Genomic DNA, 22,500 nt, shown 5'->3' with positions numbered 1-22,500 from the left:
TCTGTAACACAGAAACAAATAAAGTGTATAAAAAGAATTTATTTTCAGCATTTTTTGGCCTCCAAAAAAAATTTAAAAAATAGTGGATCTATTAAAGAAAGCTGACTGCACAAACATTGAGAGAAAAAAAGATGGCGTTGGCTTGGTCATGTGGCCAGAATGGAAAAAAAGGGTCACTTCCCAAGACTGCCCTTTACTCGACAACAGATTGAAAGAGAAAGCGGGGGAGCCCCAAAGAAACCTGGCGAAGTTACCATGGAAAAATAAATAAAGGAAGGAGGCCTGTCTTGTCTTGGAATACAACCACATCAAAAGCAGTCGACCTAAAAAAAAAATGGAGATGTCTGGTGGATGCCCGACGTGCCTCAAGGCTTAAAGAGGATTAAGTAAATAAGTAAATAATTTGAGAGAAGGTACCGATAGATCAGTTGGGCCAAGATCGATCCCGGGTGAAGTCGAGATTTCCCCCCCCCCTCCTGTAACCCCCCCCCCCCCCCCAGCAGAGAATGAGTAGCTGGGTTTGTTAGATATCTCGGAACGTACTTTGAGATAGACCTGCATCCTATACAAAGGGTAGCAAGAAATTGCCATTGTGCGTTTCACGTTATAGAAACCGGGATAAACGACGGCTCCATGGGCATTGTGGCTCTGAGAGACTACTTTTCAAAACATTTAGAGGTTTTGCGCCTTAGGCCAACTGAACCTCGAGGTCAACTCTGTGCAAAATCTCAATTTAAGAAATGGCAAACTACTTTTCGTTAATTTTGAAAGGATTTGTTTGATTTTTTTATTTATAAAAAACGGCCTTCTTTCAAAATATCACAGTAAAAATAATCTGACGAAAACCCTTGCGGAAAAAATTCGATATCTACTTTTAATTTTGTTTCTCATGGATCGTTTTTTGTGGGGCAAATCTTTATATTCACTCGCTTTTCTGGTACATTATTTTTATCTTTTTTTTTTTTGAGGTCAAGAACTTGTGCTCAAGTGACTTTGGGGTATTATCGTGCATCCATCCGCCTATCCCATTCACAAATGTTGTTCTCAATAGAATGAGGGGATTGGAACAAGTCCTCACCTTGACAACCCAAAGGCAAAGCTGATCAACCCAATCGGATCTCATAATGAATCTATTATCACCATATTGGCAGTCTGATGAACTGAGAGTCAGATTCATTCTAGGATAATAAAAGAATGTTGAAAAAAAATGTGTGTATGAAACGGTGCCAGACACAGCAAGAAAGTTTGTTTTGTTCTATGCGGTCGCCGATACATTCTCTATGTGCGGTTATGTGGTCTACTGGTATGACACTCGTTTTCGCATCGGATGGTCCTAGGTTCGAGCCTCTTTCGGAGCAAAGTTGAATCCTTGGAAATGATTCTTTACTTATATTCTCTCACTGTACTCAGGTGTAAAATATGTATCTGGCCGTTAACAGCGTTGTCATGTCGAGAAAATGATATTATCGCCTAATAGGCGTCATGTCTCGTTCTACACGTTACTTGTTGCTGTTGGTCAGAAACCCTATGTAAAGCGCCTTGAGCACGTTTAGTGGATTTTGCGCTATAAAAAAGCTCATTAAAAAACAACTTACAGGTCACTCATACAGGTCTCTTTCCAAACTGCTCCTAAAACAGTGTAATAAGATATATCCGTGGCCAAACAGGCTGGTTGTTTCGACTATTTGACATAAACTGATAACATATTGGTCCTATGAACCCATTAAAATTCTTTTCCTAAGAAAACTCATCCTTATAATTTCGATTGATTAAAATGACTCTTATATTGTCAAATGCTCTCAAAACATGGACTTTCTTGAAATCTTCCTTTAATTTCATGGTTTGAGAGTTTTTGATAAATTAAAGGTCATTTGAATTGATTGATATTTGAAGAGCGAGTTTTCAGGTCAAAATTCAAAAAATGTGTTTTTCAGAGTACGGTCGAATCATCCATTCTGCCGTACATCGACAAAATTCACAATTCTCATTTTAGTTACTTTGGTAGTATGATCCATGGAGACGGACTTTACACTGGATTCTTTAACGTTAAATGAACAATGGCAATTGCTTGCCACTCTTTTGATAGGACGCTAACCTAATCTATCGCAAAGTACTGTTCGCCAAACATAGCAGACTCGATTACTCAATCACTGTTAGGTGGGCAGGAGTCTCAGAAAAACCTACTCTCTCTCTCTCTCTCTCTCTCTCTCTCTCTCTCTCTCTCTCTCTCTCTCTTTCTTTCTTTCTTTTTTTCTCACCCTCATTCTTCTACTATATCCCCCTTCTCACTTTTCCATCTCACTCTTTCTCTACTCCCGCCTTATATTCCCCCCCCCCTCTCTCTCTCTCTCTCTCTCTCTCTCTCTCTCTCTCTCTCTCTCTCTTTCTTTCTTTCTTTTTTTTCTCACCCTCATTCTTCTACTATATCCCCCTTCTCACTTTTCCATCTCACCCTTTCTCTACTCCCGCCTTATATTCCCTCTCTCTCTCTCTCTCTCTCTCTCTCTCTCTCTCTCTCTCTCTCTCTCTCTCTCGCCGTTTCCATTCCATTTTTATCTCTTTTTATCTTCTCCATCTTTCTGCACCGACTTTCTCTCAATCTCTATCGCTCTCTCCCTTTCAATCTCAATCCATACATCTATCCACACACTGTCACAACCAATTTTATGTTGCCCACGTAACATGCATTCATTCATGCCTTGTATATTTTCATACCAAGTTGTATGCTCCGTTAATCCCAAGCAACTCGCTAATGGCATAACTCGTGCTCTTTATCTAACATTCTTACAACACACGACTAATAGCGCCACGGCTTTGACCGTAGATTGGATGTATTCCAGACGGCAGAAACCCTAAACATACCGACGTACTACGACAACAAACTTTTTTTTTTCTTTTTAGCCAGAAAACATTAACTTCAAATTTCAATCGATTAAGATTTCAACGAACTTGTACACAAGTCTAAAACATGAGACAGCTCCCTTCGAAACATTATATTAGTAAAATCATACAAGGGTATCTGGAAGGAAGAAGCAAATTCAAATTTTAAACCCAAATCGAGCAATCACACTGCAGTATGTTGAAAAACACTAAAAAACAACAACAAACACTCCCCCCCCCCCCCAAAAAAAAAAAAAAAAAAAAAAACAAAAAAAAAACAAAAAAAAAACAAACAAACAAACAAAAAACAAAAAAATTTTTTTTAAAAAAACACAAAAGAAAGAACAAACCACATTTTTAACGTGTTGGTCAGAAAACTCGTCCTTCAGTAAATATTGATCGACCAAAATGACCCTCATCCTGTCAAAAACTCTCAGATTTTGGTACTTCAAAAAAAATCAAAAAAATCGCCAAGTTTGAGAGTTTTTGGCATGATAACAATCATTATAATCGATCGATGTTTTAATGACGAGTTTTCTGGCTAAAAATTTTAAATTGTTTTTTGTTTTTTTTTTCTCCGGAATACGGCATATAATAATATATCGCAATCAAGTGAGTATACCGACGTTGTTTGAAAGTACCTTAACTTGATGTTATCTTACTGTTTACAGCGAGAGATCACCGATATCAGCGATGCAACCTGGTCCTTAACGACTTTAACTTCATCGAAGCCCGGATTACCGGATTCCAGGTCACAATACATGTTGTTTTGCTCTTTTGTTGATATTGCAAATCCGAAACCAGCATCTTGAGGTTAACTGCCTTAGGATTAGTAGTCCCTTAAGAGCCACGAAGTCCAAGGAGCCGGATTTAATTCCGGTTTCTATAGCGTTAAACTGATAATAACAATTACAGTTTTCCTTCCCTTGGGGTCATATTAAAGTGACAATCGAGGCAGGCTGACTTTTTTGGATGTTTTTTTTTTTTTGTTCTCGTAATTTTCCCTCTGTTTTGTCCGGTACTGTTTCATAAACACTTTTTCAGATCATTCCTTTGGGACCGGATGCTACTCTATTGCAAATACTTTCCGCCATAGCTAAAAATCACAGTTACCCAATTACTCCTGGGTGGACAGAGAATGAGGAAGAATATAGACAGCACCGAGAATCGATGCCAATCCGTTCGGTTATGAAGCAAGCAAGCACTCTACCAACTGAACAATTGGAACCCTTTGGACCTAGTACATTAATTTCGGATACTAAGAAATCCATACAAAGTTCTTTTTAGGCTCATTACTTTTTTACGAGGCAAATAAACTGGCATAGGCCCATTTTGGGGAAAGATATTGGTGTTCAAACATGATTGATATAGTCGCAATCTTAGGGTAATCATTGAGGGTGGGGCATATATCCTCGTCGTTCAGAAGTCCGTCGTTGTGGCGGGTTGTGTGATATTTTTGTGGGATCGAGTCCAACCGATAGCTCAATGGTCTGGATTCGAACTAGTATGCGCGCTATGGCTCTCGTTACCAGCTGCGCCACTCAACCTATACCACAAAAGGCTCAGGTTTAATCTAGGGGTGATTAAGAATTGCCTTAGGGTCCCTTATAACTTAATTGTATTAATGACAAGTGAGTCAAGACAATAGTAACGCCCAATACAATAATAACAATTCTATACATCAAGTTTAATTAGATTGTTACAGGAAAAGATAGAAAGAATAAGTATTTATTTAATATCAAGAAGAGTAGTTCTAATTGAGTGGATCTAATTTATTATTTATTTATCTATTGATTTATTTATTGATTCATTTATGATTGATTGCTTGAGTTAGTTTCTAATAATCTGTGTATGTGGAAAATACATTTGAAAATGGTATAAGCCCGTTTGGCTTATCTTTATCCTGCCGGCTTGCTTGATTGAGGCACATGTATCAGCTAGTTGCAGGGTCGGCTCCTGCTTGCAGGGTTTTCTGGACTTCACAACAGTGTGTTGTAGTTATGGACTGACATCAGGGGTTTACCACTATGCAAGGACTGGGTGGCAGGGATTCGGCACGGACTGGGTGCCTCAAGGACAAGGACCTTCGATTAAGAGTTAAAACAACAAGGTCTTAGAGCCAATCGAGTTTGTCTTTCGCCACCGGATCGTCCTTAAGCGACACATCATAATAGCCTTTATTTGCCGACAAAGGCAAGGAGAAGCAGTAACTCCATGATAATGGTAGTTATTACATATGTATCAAACATCAACTGACAGTCGAGCTATCTTACATGATGAGAGTTTAACAGGGTTGTGTCCCTGGTATTTCTTAATTTATTTTTATTAATTATAATTGAGGTTATGATGTGTAGCCGGCGATTGGCGGTAGGGTACAGACATTCACGCAATATACATATTGAATATAAATGAAATAATAGCATAGATCATAAACAAATGTTAACTATAGTATAAGATACATATAGATATAGTTTTGTACAGGTATTCCAACTTACGAACATCCATGGAATAGCACAATTAAAATATATACACAAACTATAATATTAATAATAGATTAAGCATTGAATCCAAAGTAATATCTCGTTCCACTTTGAATGTTAACCAATAATTCATTTTACCTTCAGCCGAGGGAAGAGGAACTTTTGCAAGTTTGAAATCGGAAAGATAGCTCTTCTTTCTTGGGATTCTTAGCGTGTGTGTGATTCGATTCAGAGATGAATTTGATTTTGTGATTTAAAGGAACGAGTTGGGATTATGGGAATAGCCAATCAGAGGAATGTTCCTGTTTTAGATAACCAATGATATTCAGATGCTTTGGTAAGAAAGAATAACGGACAGCCTAGAACAGTAATTGCAATTTTAGCTACTCTTGAACGAGACAAGAACCTCAGGGCATATGCACGTTGGAGTCTTGTTTGGAAAAGGTAATTAGCAGGGGAATATGAATACAATGGGCAGACAATTTGAACAGGTAAATAAGCCGTAAGCTGAAAGTGAGTGTTCCGTTATACAATGGGAAGGTTTCCCACCTATTGACCAATCATTTCCGTTAGCAAATTTTAGAGCTTTATTGGAGAAAGACTGTCCATGTTTTGAGTATCTTAACTAGAGGTGTTAATCTGCCTTGGTAAATATTTCGTCCACTAGGTTTGAAGTGGTTTTCAATGAGACGCTGACGAATGATAAAGAAATCACGCAGTGAAAGAAAATCGTTCGTCACAGTCGTGATGTCCAATTAGTTTTTACCATAGTTCTGGTCAAAAAATACTCGAACGTATCATTCGGACGTGATTAAAGTTTGAATGGACCCTGAAACACTCACTGGAGCTGATGTGGTGATCAGGTATCTGACTCGAATGAGAACGAATCGCTTCATAATTAACAATAGGATATTGAATGGCAACCTCAATTCAATGAACGAAAACAGATAATGTGGACGTTTAGGGCATCACTTTTTTCAGCAAAATACGATGAATAAAACATTAAAGACGAATTTGAGATGTGAAAATGGATTAGATACGGTCTCACATCTCTCATTGATCTTTAGTGTTTCATTGGTTGTGTATTGTTGATAAGGGGAAAACCCGAAACGTTCACATTATGTTGTTTTGTTTAAATCAAATCAAATAGGATTCAGTAGTCTGATGTCACGCCGCCCGGCAACGGCGGCCATCTTGGTTCTAAACAAAGAAAATCATTACTTTTTATTCTGGCTAGAACTTTTCATTCCCTTTTCATATTCATTGTGATCAGAATGTCTAAACGTCAAAACATGATCAAATTTATGTTTTTTTCCCCCTCTGGAAACGCTTTTATGCTCGCCGGAGAAATATTTAATACGGGCGTAAGCCATTGTTCCGATAGTTTAGAGCCAGTGTTACTAAGTTACCACGCGTCATTAGGAAGGAAGTGACGTTACGACTGTTGAAGAGTATTGTAGCGTCCATTCACTTTCATATTGTTATTATTTTATTTGAGCATCGAGCAGCAACATTTTCATCATCCGCCAAACGATGCTTCATGCTTCATTACCAGTCGATCGCTGAAAGGAAAATTAGCTTGATTGATAATGTCTGTGATAAATTCAAGCTAACGTCTCTTACAAAAAGACTGATATTCTCTAATCATGTACAATACATGACAAGGCCTGGCATCACAAGGAATATCCTTGATTGCCCTGACAACAAAGGAACAGCAACAAAAGTACAGACTGGTTTATGAATAATTAATAAGCTAATATGATTAATACGTCGCTTTTGATATGTCCGGGGCTATTACTGAAATAGTGCATTAAGACTGATAAAAGTACAAAGGTACGTGGTCATAGTGGATTTTAATAATAATAATAATAATAATAATAATAATAATAATAATAATAATAATAATAATAATAATAATAATAATAATAATAATAATAATAATAATAACAACAATAATAAATACTCTTACCCTCTCCCTGACGAAAAAAAAAGAAAGAAAAAAGACCGAAACATTTAATTTTATAATTTTGATATTCAAACATTAAAACATATTTCAACCATGGTTTCTTGAGCTTCGTTTGCTTTTTATTTGCATTCAAATGTTTTAAACCGACGTGCACATATATACAGGTCTACAATCCGAACCCACTTATGGGCCTAGTGTAATATTGTTGTAATGATGAATATGGCTGCGATGTCTCTATGGACGCTTGCCGTGAATATGTTACTTCCATTATCTCAGTCTGTTTCTAGTATCCATCATTGTTGTAATGGACGATATTTTACGCCATATTTTGAGATTTCCATTACAAAAAAATAAGCCCATAAGGAATTGAGTTATCAGACCTGCAAATAAGTGTACGTCGTTTTGAACCTTTTTAGTTGCTAGATGTCCTAAAGTGCATGGCAATGGTATGTTCATTTCCTCCACAAGCACCATTCAGTTCATCGTCCAAGTATTGGATTTCGGATTTTTCACAAATTACGCATGGATCATTTTCTTTGATCGATAAAAAATTGGGAAATTAATCAGACGAAAAGGTAAAAAAAAAAAACACAAAAAAACCGGTCAGAGTGTCGTGTAAAGCAGATAGATAGCACTTTAAGTAATGTTATGAAATAATATTATACAAGTAGCTAGACAGATACGAGTAAAACAAGTGCCACAGTATATCCCATAATTCACAAAGACGGCGGCACAGCAACATCACACACACGCTCGAGTACGATATCTATGCATAATTAAAAGGCTGACATAGTCCCGTACCTGGCATCGCTGCTTAACGAGGTCATCGACACCCAACATTTACCCTAGAGTCTGGAATCTACATGGCATCCAATAGAGTCACTGCCATACTCTAACAAAAGACACTGTTTTCGTTTTGGTTCAAATATCGAATCATTATAAGTACCCGTTAACTTGACCCCCACCCCCTCCACCCCTTTCAAAAAGACAAACCAAAAAAAAAAAAACAACAAAAAAACAAAAAACCAAAACAAAAAACGACTCAACCTAAGACGTCTTTGGAGTCTCAGGTTTGAAACTGTTCGACAGGTTGAGAGTCATTTGAATTGATCGATATTTGAAGTAAAGTTATTATTTATTTTTTTTTTGTCGGTCAATATGTAAATAATGTGTTATTTCAGAGTATATATATATATATATATATATATATATATATATATATATATATATATATATATATATATGGTAATCCATGAATGCATTGTGTATCCTTAATAGCCCAGTTCACAACTTCCGTAGACCTTACTACTACTAGACTGGTGTGCTTATAAAAGAAAATAACACATAATATTATGACCAATCGTCTCAAAATGGTATTAAGATGGGTTGATTTATATGCTGGAAAATGAATTTAAAGACCAGGAAAAAAAAACGTTTGTAAAGTTTAACCTTTTTAAATAAAAAAAAATATTACTATTTATGTGAAAAAGCAACATTACATAATTCTTATCAATCTATCTTTTGGTCAACTGATTCACCCTGACACGGGAGAGAGAGAGAGAGAGAGAGAGAGAGAGAGAGAGAGAGAGAGAGAAAGAGAGAGAGAGAGACAGAGATAGAGAGAGAAAAGATAGATTGTTAGATAGATAGATATATAGATAGATAGATAGATAGATAGATAGATAGAGAGAGAGAGAAAGAAAGAGAGAGACAGAGAGATATAGAGAGAGAAGAGAGAGAAAGAGAGAGAGAGAGAAGAGAGAGAAAGAGAGAGAGAGAGAGAAAGAGAAAGAGAGAGAGAAGAGAGAGAAAGAGAGAGAGAGAGAGAGAAAGAGAGAGAGAGAGAGAGAGAGAGAGAGAGAGCAATAGGGGGGGGGGGGGGGTTCCTTATTTTGTTATTTTTTTTTTCTTTGTTTCGGCTATAATGTGTGTTTTCGATCTGCCGCATAGAAAACAAAGTGGATGTGCTGAGTACTGATGGCATGCGTGTCTTTAAAAAAAACGCATAACGTCCGCCAGCCGGATAGAATTTACTAATACAGAAGATTTCGTGTAAGCTTAAGTGTCTATAGTCTGAGACAATTGGATTCAATAGTCTGATGTCACGTCGCCCAGCAACGGCAGCCATCGTGGTTCTAAACAAAGAAAATAGGTTCTTTTTATTCTTCATGCTGGTTAGAACTTTTCATGTCTTGTGATCAGAATGTGTAAAAGTCAAAAGATGATCAGATTTATAATGTTTTTTCCCCTCTGGGTACGCTTTTATGCTCGTCGGAGAAAATTTCATAAGCGCGTCCGCCATTGTTCCAATAGTTTAGAGCCAGTTGCCAAGTTAATATGCGTCATTACGAGGAAAGTGACGTCACGACTGTTGAAGCGTATTGAGAACTACTCATTACAATGGCTGACTAAAATCAATAACAAAGAGCGCAGTAACGTCAATTTTGTTCCATCTATAATGTGCTCATAACGCTCACATGATCATTACATTATCCAAAGCAACACTGTTATGGGTTGTACGCACACGATGGTCTTATTTAGGGCAACTTCGCCGTGTTCTGACAAAGACATATTTTTAAAAATTTGGCAATAAAAATTAAAAAAAAAATTACTTCAAATATAAATTTATTAAAAATAACTATCAACGCTTTAAAAATGTCTTTAACCTAAGACTTTTAAAAATGTCAGGTTTAAACTTTTTTTTGGTACAAGTTTAGGGTTTTTTAATCGATCAATCTGTGAAGTAAAATTATCTGTCCGAAATGAAAAATAAAAGGTTTTGTCAGAGTTAGGCTGCCGCCCTCTCAAATTCACGTACCTATTATAATCTTGGCTAAAAAAAATTCATCCTTCAAATATCGATCGATTAAAATGACTTTCATCTTGTCAAAAATTCAATTAGTCTCAGGTTTAAGAGTTTTTGAAAAGGTGGAGATCATTTTAATCGCTCAATATTTGAAGGTCGACTTTTAAATGCGTCTTTGATTTTTTTTTTCATAGTTCGATAGTAATGTGGGCGTTGGTAGTTCAAATGATAAGGGGTTTGGCCGTAACCTTTGTGAACTCATAGGCTGGTACTGCCCTCAATTACGTCACAATACAAAGCGTCCACTGTCGTGAACGGATTTCCCAATCTCGTTCACGATGTAAAAAATAAGGAAAAAGTTCAGAAAAAGTCTCCACCGAAGTGGGCGTTCTCCATATATGTAGAGGACATAATATATGGGCGGTTAAAAAATGCTCTAGAGCACCTCGGGAATCGTCCCGGTCTAGCCTGATTCTTATAACATACCAAAAGTATGGCGGATCGGATCTTCGAAGATGCTACGATAGGCAAAAATAGTATGTTGTCTGCTTAGAATAAGGCTGTGGTCATGAGAAAGAATGAAAGGTGTCGCGAGCTTTTAAAGGGTAGAAATGATGACGTCACGTTTACGCGGGAGACAGTGAACGAACACAACATGAAGATTACTCACAACAGCTCGATCGAGACACTGACAGTCATGTCATGACAAACACTTACAACAACAACAACAACAACAACCTTTCACAATAATCTTCCCCACACCACACCAAACAAAATTGAACAGTCAGTTGATTTTAATATCACAGCAAATGGGATCATAGTTTATTACCTTGAGCACTACTAACGACAACTAACTTGACACTTTGATTTTCGTCGCCTTGAATTTAGACCAATTTTTTTTCGGAAGTGTCAGGCTATAAGTTGCTATAGCTATAAATAATTGACATTATGTAATATAGCTCATATTGTCGAACAATATTGTGTATAGAATTTGCTTGTTGCTTTTCTGTTTGAGTAAGAACTGTCTGTTTTTATGTTGGATGGGTGTGAAGTTTTGGGGAAAATTCTGAAAATGGCTGGTAACGAGAGGGTTAAGGGCCTTTAGAAAAGGTAAATTACACAGTAATCACAAAGTCTCATTCAAAATGGGTAAAGCCCTTAAATCAGTTACATAACAACAGTATGTTTCATGGGTATCTCAGACCAGACGGAGTAATCGCTGGATTACGGAAACCATGCTGGTAAACAGCTACTTATTGAACTAAAGATGAACCCATCTGCCGTTAACAACCTCAAAGCAAGATTTGAGCATGTCATAAGACGTATTTTGAACTCCGGGGTCAACGCTAAACGTATTATTCACTTACTCTGCAGACTTCGCTCCGGTTACAGCTTAGGGCCATCGACAAATCCTCTCCATTCTTAGTATCATCTTCTTTGATTCTTTCCATTTGAAGCTTTCTTTTTTTCCGATTCGTCTATTATTCCCTCCCTCCAGCTATTTCCTTGATCCTTGCTGGGTCCATGTCAAAGCTTACTTGGTTACATTTGTGATCAAACGCTTTAAAACAGTCTTATTTGCAATGTTAGGCAAACCTTATGAAAACAGAAATGAAATATCTAAATGAATTTGCCGAGGAGAGTGAGTTTTACCTCTTGATTTAAAAGGACTAAAATTTACAGATTTGGACCATTTCCACCTTAAACTCGCTTTCCCTTATCTGTTTCAACCCGACATAATACCACGTTAACGAGGTGGGTTACATTTATTGTTTACTTTTTTCAGGGTGGAATCTAACAATCTCTTTATTCACATTCGTTCATCGGACTCAGTTGTAAAATGTGTACCTGGCCTTTGATAGTGTTGTCTGTGTCGGAACGAAAAATTATGATATCGCCTAACAGGCGAAATGTGTCGTCCTACATGTTTTGTGTTGCTGTTAGCTTGGGACCCCATGTAAAGTACTTTGAGAACGTTTAATGACTATTGCGCTATATAAACCTTAAGTCTTTGTTTTTATTTCCGCTAAATTTCCAAACCTATTTTTACCAGAAGAAGAAGAAGAAGAAGAAAAAGAAGAAGAAGAAGAAGAAGAAGAAGAAGAAGAAGAAGAAGAAGAAGAAGAAGAAGAAGAAGAACAAGAAGAAGGAGAGGAAGGATGGGAAAAAAGCTTATTCAGTTTGACGAGCATTAATTAAAATTTATTATCAGACAGAGAGAGAGAGAGAGAGAGAGAGAGAGAGAGAGAGAGAGAGGGAGAGAGAGTGAGAGAGAGAGGGGGGGGGGAGGAGTTGTGACACCTTTTTATAATGACACCCTTCAAGGGAGAACTCGGAAACAACAGGGAAACATGTAGACAAACGTTTAAGTGAAAGATAAATGAAGCAACAGAATTGATTGGTGTGAAAAGAATGCAGTGCAATGCTTTAAGCAACGGAAGTAAAAACGAACAGCGACGGAAGTGACAAACAAACAGCAACGAGAATGAAGGCAGCAATAAAAGACTGAACGATGTAGAATAAAAAAAGCGTATATTCACTTCCGTTGCAAGGATTAAGATTGAGCGAATGATTTTCGATTGATCGATGAGTGATCGAATGATTGATTGATTGATTGATTGATTGGTATACGAATTTTAAACAAATTATGCTCAATTTTGCGATATCGTAATACATAAATATTCAATGGGGAATGATAAATATCCCATCAAACAAAAATCAGATGTCAATGGAAATCATGAATGTTGACCAAATAAGCAAATTTGGGATTAATAATTTTGCTCAAGAAGAAAAGAATAGAATTTCTGGAAGTAGGTGGTCGGGATTGAGAGGGTAGGGGCGGGGGGTGGGGGGTGGGGGGCTCGGGGTTTGGGGTTCAAACGCTCTACCGCTAATTTTACAATGGCATGCCAAACTTACGTGGACATAATATGTGATTACAGAACGCAATTATGGTCTTGATTTAACATTATGGTTATGGACAACATTTTATATTGGTTTGAGAGTATTTCCATAACAGCAACGAGTCCAAAGCAATTAAGGTTATCAGACCTGCAAATAGGTACACGTCGACTTAACTAGTTTATCCTGAATTGATTCTGAGGAATCCTAACTGGTATCATTGTCCATAATATATTACTAATGCTATTGATATTTGATTATCATGTTTCCATGAAGTTATCGTGGGGGTGAGTAAGGGGTGGAGAGAGTTTATCTAAGTGATGGAATGGATAGCTGTTGTATCCAGGTTTACCCAAGGTCTCTCTCTCTCTCTCTCTCTCTCTCTCTCTCTCTCTCAATATATACATGTATGTGAGAGAGATAGAACAAGCTACGGATTTATCCACTTGAATAACGTCGGCTGAGGAGGTGCGATCTCAAAGCACCGAAACGTGGGGGGGGGGGGGGGGGGAGATGTATTTTCTGTCCTATCTCTGCTAATCACTCTTTTTCTCTGCCCTTTAAAATCGACATTGGGTACTGATTAATTTGCTGGGTATACATTCGAATTGGCAGACATCACTTTAGGATCGACATCTTTAATTCCTTTGTTCATAATAGGGATAAAACATTTCAAGCTGATGGAGATTATTAATTTCAGATTCTCCGCAAATAATTCTAACGAAATTGACCACAATAGTCGGTAGGACGATGAATATAAAGTAAAGCAATTGGTGACACAAAACAAAGAAAATACTTTTTCCTAAAATAAAGGGGAAAAACACTGGGAAACGTCCTCTCTCCCTCCCATCCCCTTTAACTTACTAAAGTGAAAAGATGAGAGAAGAAAACAAAATAAAGGCATTTCCCAAGAGTGAGTCTTTAGGATATAGACTGGGTTTTAAATCCCAGACCTCATCAAGGCCAGGTCGTAACCTAAGTCTGGCGTGTTAATTGATTCTTCAAGTCTTATTATATGTATATGTATATATAGATAGAAGCGCTTGGCCAAGGAGTTCACAACATTGCCATCCGGAAGTATAACGGACCAACACACAAACTCTGTGTAACCATGAACTTTTATAGTCTGGTTAATACAGTTTAGAGAGAACAATTCACAAACGCGGATGGCAAAAACAATAACAAAGGCCTGAGTGACGTCATCTGCATACTATATATATATAATATATATATATATATATATATATATATATATATATATAAACAAACCAAGACAAAAAAAGCAATCAATAAAACAAAATCAAAACAAAACAAACCCAAAAATAAAAGAAACCCAACTCCCCCCCCCCAAAAAAAAAAAAAAACAAACTCAAAAAAAAAAATACCCAAACAAACAAGCGAAACAAATAACAAACAAACAAAAGTAAAATTAATAAGATTTGCTTTTGAACTGATTCTGCAAACAGTATCTGATCTACTTTATCTATTCCTTTGTATAAATAAATTATCTGCAAGATCATTTTAAACATTTTAGGATTTGCCCGAAATTTTTTATTGCTGTCAGGTTTAACGTCCATCTGAAAGGAATGTTTTTTTTCTTCTTTATGATGCTCATTATAATGCAAACTGATTCTTTCACGACTACTCATCATTGTACTGGATAACGCTTCGTTATGCCACGACGAGTGAGTCAGGGAGCATGATTAATGACATAGAGTACAAATCACCTACTAATATGATATCAGATGACAAGACGAACGAATGAACAAAATATGTTGATGTCTGCCAGATCAATTAGTTATTTCTACGATACTGCATGCCTCACCTTGCAGCAATGAGAGAGAAAATTACTGGCTGTCAATAAATTGTGTTGTTTCTTCGTTTGCGTTTTTTTTTCCTATCTGCTAGTCTATCTGCTGAAGTAATAAAAACACAACTATAGTAATCGTTACTGGGTCACAACAAAAGCCGTGTAAGTAATTATCTCAACCGCACTGACATGCACTGACAAAACATCTTTTTTTTTCTTTTTTTTTACCATTTGGTCATAATTAAATAACATCAAATGCATTGATAAATTAATACTTTTATTACCTTATTTTAAATATCTTAATTATTTGATTCAAAGAGATCTAAGGGTTAAGACATATTGGCAAGTTCTCGATATATATAAAATATTAGACGTTAAAAAAAAAAAGAAGAAATTCTGTCCGAAATGAAAAAAAAAAGAACGATGATTTGTCTTGTGTACGGTAGTAGTTGTTGTTTTGTGTTTTTGAGATTAGAGAGACGATTTATCTTCATCTGGTTGCGTTACATCTCTATAATTACCTATTCAGACAGCCCCACAGGTTTCTAGTAGTAATGACTTAGTATTACTTCACAGGGCTTCTTGATATAGATTGAGGGAGACGTATTGTGTTTCTGTAAAAGAATAGAACTCTAAAAAGTATGTTTCCTATAGGAGAAATATATATTTTCCACTTGACAACTCTTTGAATATAACGTTTTGCGGCTATGTGGTTTAACGGTCGGACACTCGCCTTCGGGCCGGAATGAGCGGCGCATGATTGAGTGCTTGGAAATAGCTCTTACCTCACATTCTCTCACCGTCTAATATACTTCACATTTCGTCCTACGTGTGAAGTGAGACTTCAATTAAGCACCAGGTTTGAGAGTTTTTGACATGATGACGGTATTTGATCGGTATTGAAAGGAAAAAAAATCCCTTTATGCATCCCCGTGTGGAAATTTGTCTTTATGGTCTATCCCAAGGTAAATTGGGATAATTCAGGCGTCAGCCGCAGTGCAGCGTCGCAAAGTGAGCTAGGGTGATGTGACTTACTCAAGGCCACAATGCGCGGCGGTCGATCGAACTCGACGCCTTTAGGGTACGAAGCAAAGACTATACTGCTGATCCACGCTGTCCCAAAGACAAGTTTACTGACTGACCAACTTTTTGAAAACTCGTAGGTTTTAATTTTGTTTTGTTATTTACTTTGTGGAGGGGGGGGGGGTACAGAAGATGAAAGCCATTTAATTCGATCGATATTTCAAACATCTACAAGTTATGCTGCCAAGATTTGTAAAATGTTTGGGTTTTTTTCCAGAGTCTGGCAATAGTCGTCTACTCCAGAGACGAAGGGATTTGTAGGATAATGTTGATGTGAAAGGGAGACAAAAATAAATCACTAATCAGCTTATCCACTCTGTGAATGAAGATGTCTACAACCAAAGTTTCCTATAATCAGGGATGACAAAAGAACAAAAAGATTTGTTTCAGTTGGACTTTTCACGTTCGTTATTGGTGAATATTAAGACACGGACGCGCGCGCACACACACACACGCACAAACACACACATACAGAAAAAAATAAATAACAACTGTTCATTCGAGTTCGAAAGATTAAAGTCCACTGACTGACATAAATAAAAGGAAATAACTTTTGTGTGGTTTCCATGAACGGAAACGAGGTCGGAAAATTAGCTTTAAAAATTAATGGGTCCTATAGTTCTTTTATCTTTTTGTCTCGAGGGTGATAACGAGCAGCATCATCTTTTTTTATTTTATTTTGAAGCTGGTTAGCCTAATAATGACACCATTAACCAGACAGTTTCATTAAGGATTGATAGGCACAAACAAACCGAAAACAATGCGACGTGGTTACCAATAAAGATCGGCAGCACTCTAGATTTAAAAACACGTTTTTTTTCTTCTTCATTTTTGGCCAGAATACATACAGCTCAAATAATATAAATTGATTTATATGGCCTTCAACTTACCAAAAACTTGAAATCTGAGACTTCGTTGCAGTCAAATTTTGAGACTTTTTGAGAATTTGAAGGCTATCTTGATCGACCGATAGGCAAAGTAAATGTTTTCTGGCCAAAATGACGATAAGAAATTTAGCTAGAATACAGCACCATTCTCGGAAACGATCGAAGTGCGAGCTTTATGGAGTCAATGTTATGTAAAAAAAAAGGGTGTTAGTGTTAGCCATTGCTGAAAGGTCGTCGGGTGTCAAAGAATGTCCCAGACGTTAAAAAAAACGCCCTGAAGATAAATTGAGAAAATGCTATTCCTTTGATTTCCTATTACTGTTGAATGTAATAAAATCTGGAAAGATGGTGATCTTTTAAAATATAATCTTTGCAATGAAAACAAAATAGATTTTAAAAAACAATCTCCCCCCCCCCCCCAAAAAAAAAAAAAAAAAAAAAAAAAAAACGAAAACCAACAAACAACAAACAAAACAAACAAAAATAATGTCATACCATTTTTGGTGTCATATAAACGTTCAAACCTCATGGAATCTAGTAGATCTATATCATTGCACTTTATTTTTCACGATACTAAATCAAAATAACTGCGTATATCTGTCTTTTCGGAGCAAACGATATGAAAACGACCTATTGACACAGCCTATTTATAGAAAATCTAGCTACAGCTTACCTATAAAACAATGTGCCATGATAAAAAGATAAACTTACAAGATATTGTTATGGACATAAAGGACAATAAATAGAATCCAACCTTACGTGTGACGGAGACGATTTTAGAAAATACCAATGCAATATCAGATGAGGGTTGACTGGTGTAAACAGTGTAAACAATAAATTCTGACAAAAGGAGAGAGGGCAAAGGAATATATATATATATATATATATATATATATATATATATATATATATAAAGAGAAAGATAGATAGATAGATAGACAGTGTGTGTGTGTGGAGAGAGAGAGAGAGAGAGAGAGAGAGAGACAGAGAGAGAGAGACAGAGAGAGAGAGAGAGAGACGGGAGAGAGTGGAGAGAGAGGAGGAGAGAGAGAGAGAGAGAGAGAGAGAGAGAGAGTACTACGAGTACTACTAGATAGATAGGAATATAGTAAGATATATTAATATATCTATATATGTAATAATGTTACATTGAGTATTAGTCGTGCCATACTTGTATCATAACACGATTCAATATATGTATATATATATATATATATATATATATATATATATATATATATATATATGTGAATAGATCGACAGATATACAGGGTGTAACTGCTGAGGTTTGACGATAGACAATTTACTTTTAACAAAGCTGAGCATATATATGATCTTTTTTTCTGATGGTCAATGTGCAGCGCTTGGCAGCTTCGGCATAAGTGCTATATAAATGTACATTTATTAATATTATTATTATTATTATTATTATTATTATTATTATTATTATTATTATTATTATTATTATTTTATTATTATTGTTATTATTATTGTTATTATTATTATTATTATTATTATTATTATTATTATTATTATTATTATTATTATTATTATTAATATTATTATCAATATCATTATTATTATATATATACACACACACGAACACACACACACACACACACACATATATATATATATATATATATATATATCGGTGTGTATGTGTGTGTGTGTGTGTGTGTGTTTGTGAAAACATTCAGTAAACGTGATAAAGGGATTGGAGATTTTATTAGATCGAATTGAATTAGAGTCTCTCAACAAAATCCCTCGTCTTCTAAATATTTCTTAATAAACAAATATCCAGACTGAAGGAGAAAAGGGTCGCCTACGTGACAGGTTTCAAATAACACCAATGTAACAGTTCTCCTTAGGGAAACTTTACAATGACTTTCAACGACTTTAAAATCTCCCTTAACTGAGAGCGATAATATTTAAAACAGATATAAATCTTAAGAAAAAAAAAACTTTTTCAAGAGGCATACATTGCACAACACCAAATAATCATCTTTTGATTGTGGCTGGCAAAAAAATACCAAAATACTTTTTAGCGCTTACTTTTTAATGTCTGCTCACAAGACTATCACAATAGGATTCAATAGTCTGATGTCACGTCCGCCCAGCAACGAGCTGCTTGGTTCTAAACAAAGAAAATTGGTACTTTTTATTCAAAAATTCTTCATGCTGACTAGCACTTTTTCACATGTCATCTGATAAGAATTTATAAAAGTCAAAACATGATCAGATTTATAATGTTTTTCTCCTCTGGATACACATTTATGCCTGTCGGAGAAGTATTTCATCAGGGCGCCCGCCATAGTTCCGATTTGTTTAGAACCAGTTACTAAGTTACTATACCTCATTAGAAGGGGAGTGTCGTCACGACTATTGAAGCCTATTATGTTTGATAAGCACTGGTTCACTTTATGGGACCATAAACGTAGTCCTTTAGAACAATAAGGCTCATTGAACCAGAGTTTATCCTGGTTTATATAGTGTAAAACTGACAACGGCAATTGCTAGGACGCTAGTCTATCGAAAAGTACTTTCCGCCAGACCTAACAGAGCCAGCTACCCATTCACTGCTGGTTCACAGTGGATCAGAAAAAAATAAATCTCGACTTCATCCAGCATCGATCTCGGTCTCTTTGCGTGTGTGAAGCGAGATCTCTACCAATTGAGCTATTGGAACCGGTGAGGGAACCATGATATGGTATTATATTCTCCACAAAGAAAATGATTTGCTTGATTTAACCCTCTACTTACCACTTACAGCAAAATCGTCACGAATTCAATCCCTCGTGGGGGCGGGGACCTACACTCCTCTAAGCTTGGTGAGAAGTTGCCAGGCTTTGATACCAGTAAGAGGAGACACTGGGTAGCTGCGAATCGGCTTCGGTCGAGGAGCTGCCTAACGGCCGGTGCGTTACATCAGTGGGGTCTAACTTCCTGTCCAATATGTCCACGCTGTGGACAAGAACCCGAAACGGCAGAGCATCTAGTCGAAAGGTGTGTTGTGACGATGCTACCAGGCGGGTTCGCGACGGTGCACGAATGCGGACCGGACTTTGCTGATTGGGTCGATCGTCATAACATAATAGTGTGAACCATAAGAAGCTGCTGCCAAATCGTCACATTTTTTACGACACAATATACATTTTTTGTTATTCAGATTTAGTTTGTACATCACAAATTTTGAAGAATGATCTTTGTTTAATTAATAAGAATATAAAGTTGTTTTGTAGAGAGCTTGTTTGAGTTGTAAAATTCCATTTCTCTGCTGGGTAAGCCTGCCAAATGTGATGGATATTGGAACCTTTTGATTATGTCTGTTGCATTGCTATCTAAATTCAAATCTAGATATATCAAAATTTCATGAATACAACAAGCCAACATTTGTTTGCTTATCTACTGATACTATTATGCAAAAAGCCTTAAATACCAATTAATATCAAATCATGAATAATTCAATGTGATAATTCGAAAAGTCCCTAGATATTGAGGAATACCCACAACGAGTGAGTGGCATTTACCAACAATATTATCACTTTAACAACTCATTAATCAATTGATGTTCTCATTTCGGCATCTGCGTACTTTATACACGCCAATTTTAAAGATTATTGCCTTTTTTATATTGTTGAATTAGATTGCCGAAATGTGTTCTTTGATAAAGAATGTGAAAATAATGCGTATATACTCGTACAGACTCTCGATTAAAAGCTTTTATAAACATGTAAAATTTTTCCTGGCTTTTTTATTTTGAACGTAGCAGAACAGTTTCAGAAAAGACCTTGAAACAAGTGATAATAAGTACCTAGTTGTCGGCAGTGACGTATATTATTGTATTAGTGTTAGTACAACATGAACGCCTAACAGGCGACCAGTACCGTATATGAAATGGAAATAGGATTCCATATGGTCTGCTTCGGGGAATAGATGAAACATTGTGAAACGCAGTAAGCATGGTAAATTCGTCGAATTGCGCTTTATAAGTGTTCATATTTATTAATTTTACTTATTACCAAAGAGATCCCAAGCCTACATGAAAAAAGTAGGTATGCAAGCATAACATGTCAACTACGTGACATGTAGAAATATCGGTATATTCTTGTGATCTGTACGATTGTATATGTCATGGCCGTTGCATGCTAGAAGCAAATCATAATATTGCAATTTCCTGACCCTTGTCCACCCATTGAGGGAAATCAAAATACGCAGTCTCATCAGGCAGTCAGCTAATTATTCTACCCACACCGGGAGAAGCTTTTTATTTCAGATAATATAATAAGAAACTGCTTATATTTTCCACTTCTTCCATTCCCTTGAACCTCACAGAAGACGGTCTACCGTGTATAGGTGTTTTGTCATAGTTAGGCTTTGTCTCAGAATCAGAGATCATTTTAAAGAAATTAATATGATCTTTATTATCAAAGGGGCTCTATCAAAGGGGGCGAAGTGGCCGAGTGGTTAAGGCATTGCACTGTGACCAGGAAGATCCCGTGTTCGAGCTCCCCTTCAGGCACTTTCGATTTTTTCCTTGGTCAAGACTATTAACCCCCAATTATCTCACATTGGACAACATGGGTGATTCCTGTGGACATCAGATATCCTGTTTGATGGATTATCTATATTCCTCATGGAATGCCTAGGCAACGGGATCTTACGGTGCTGTTGCGAAAGGGCGTAATTTTTTATTCTATTATGATGATAATTGTGATTGGTCGGAAAAATAGACAAAATTATTATCACCCACCGTCAATCGCCCACCGAACATGTCATCGCGAGTTCCGACTGAATGTCTGATCTCTTTTAGAAAGTGAGTGGAGCAGGCACGTATATTATTGATAATAACAAGAAACGAAAAGAGCAGAAAATTGCCAGAAGACAATAGATAATTTTTTATTATCCCCACTGTCATCTGGCACTTTTCTACTAACTTCGTTTCTTGTTATTATCCCCTTTAGAAGGATTGTCAACAATCTCATAAAAACACCAGGGGATGCTGCTGATGCTGACCCAAGCGTGGAAATCTCGCTCTAAATTTACACGCGGGATACTCACTAAGCATTCGTTCGTTCATCACACGCTTATTATGGCCTGTGACATCATTGCCACAATAGATAGAACGAAACTGACGTCACTCTGCTCTTTGTTATTTTAGCCAGCCATTTAATGAGTAGTTCTCACTAAATTCTATCAATCAGATTACTGATAGAATGAAGCTGACGTCACTCAGGTCTTTGTTATTGTTTTTTTTCGCCATCCACGTTTATGAGTAATTCTCATTAAACTCTATTAACCAGACTATAAACGTTTTCATGGTTACACATAGTTTTGTGTGTTGATTCGTTGTACTTCCGGATGGCACTGTTGTGAGATTCTTAGCCAAGCGCATACTATCTATAAACGTTCAATGTTACACATAGTTTTATGTGTCGGTACGTTATATCCAGTTGGCGAATGCTTTGAGTTTTTAGGCTAAGCTCACGACATCAATATAAGTAATGACTGTCGATTCTAAACTAAATAACTAGGAAGAATGTTCTGGCATTCTTTACCTCTTCACCACGACTTGACACTAAAACAACTTTGCTTTTTAAAGAATAAAGTAGAGCTAAGCCTGAACTTCATTGTCATGAGATGGTCTGATAATATGGTCAGGATGATAGAGAACTAATTATAACAGA

At 36.5% G+C, this 22,500-nt stretch overlaps 1 protein-coding gene across 1 annotated transcript in view; it reads right to left on the bottom strand.

Moving 5' to 3' along the window:
- The window catches only part of LOC144973120 (prolactin-releasing peptide receptor-like), a 148,477-nt gene that overhangs the window by 8,148 nt on the left and 117,829 nt on the right, over nt 1-22,500 (bottom strand). The gene's annotated exons all lie outside the window — the stretch shown is intronic.

The sequence above is a fragment of the Berghia stephanieae genome, chromosome 5, assembly GCF_034508935.2.
Source record: "Berghia stephanieae isolate SIO BIC M18660-M18661 chromosome 5, UCSD_Bste_1.3, whole genome shotgun sequence".
Lineage (NCBI taxonomy): Eukaryota > Metazoa > Mollusca > Gastropoda > Nudibranchia > Aeolidiidae > Berghia > Berghia stephanieae.
This window is presented reverse-complemented; position numbering and strand designations above follow the sequence as displayed.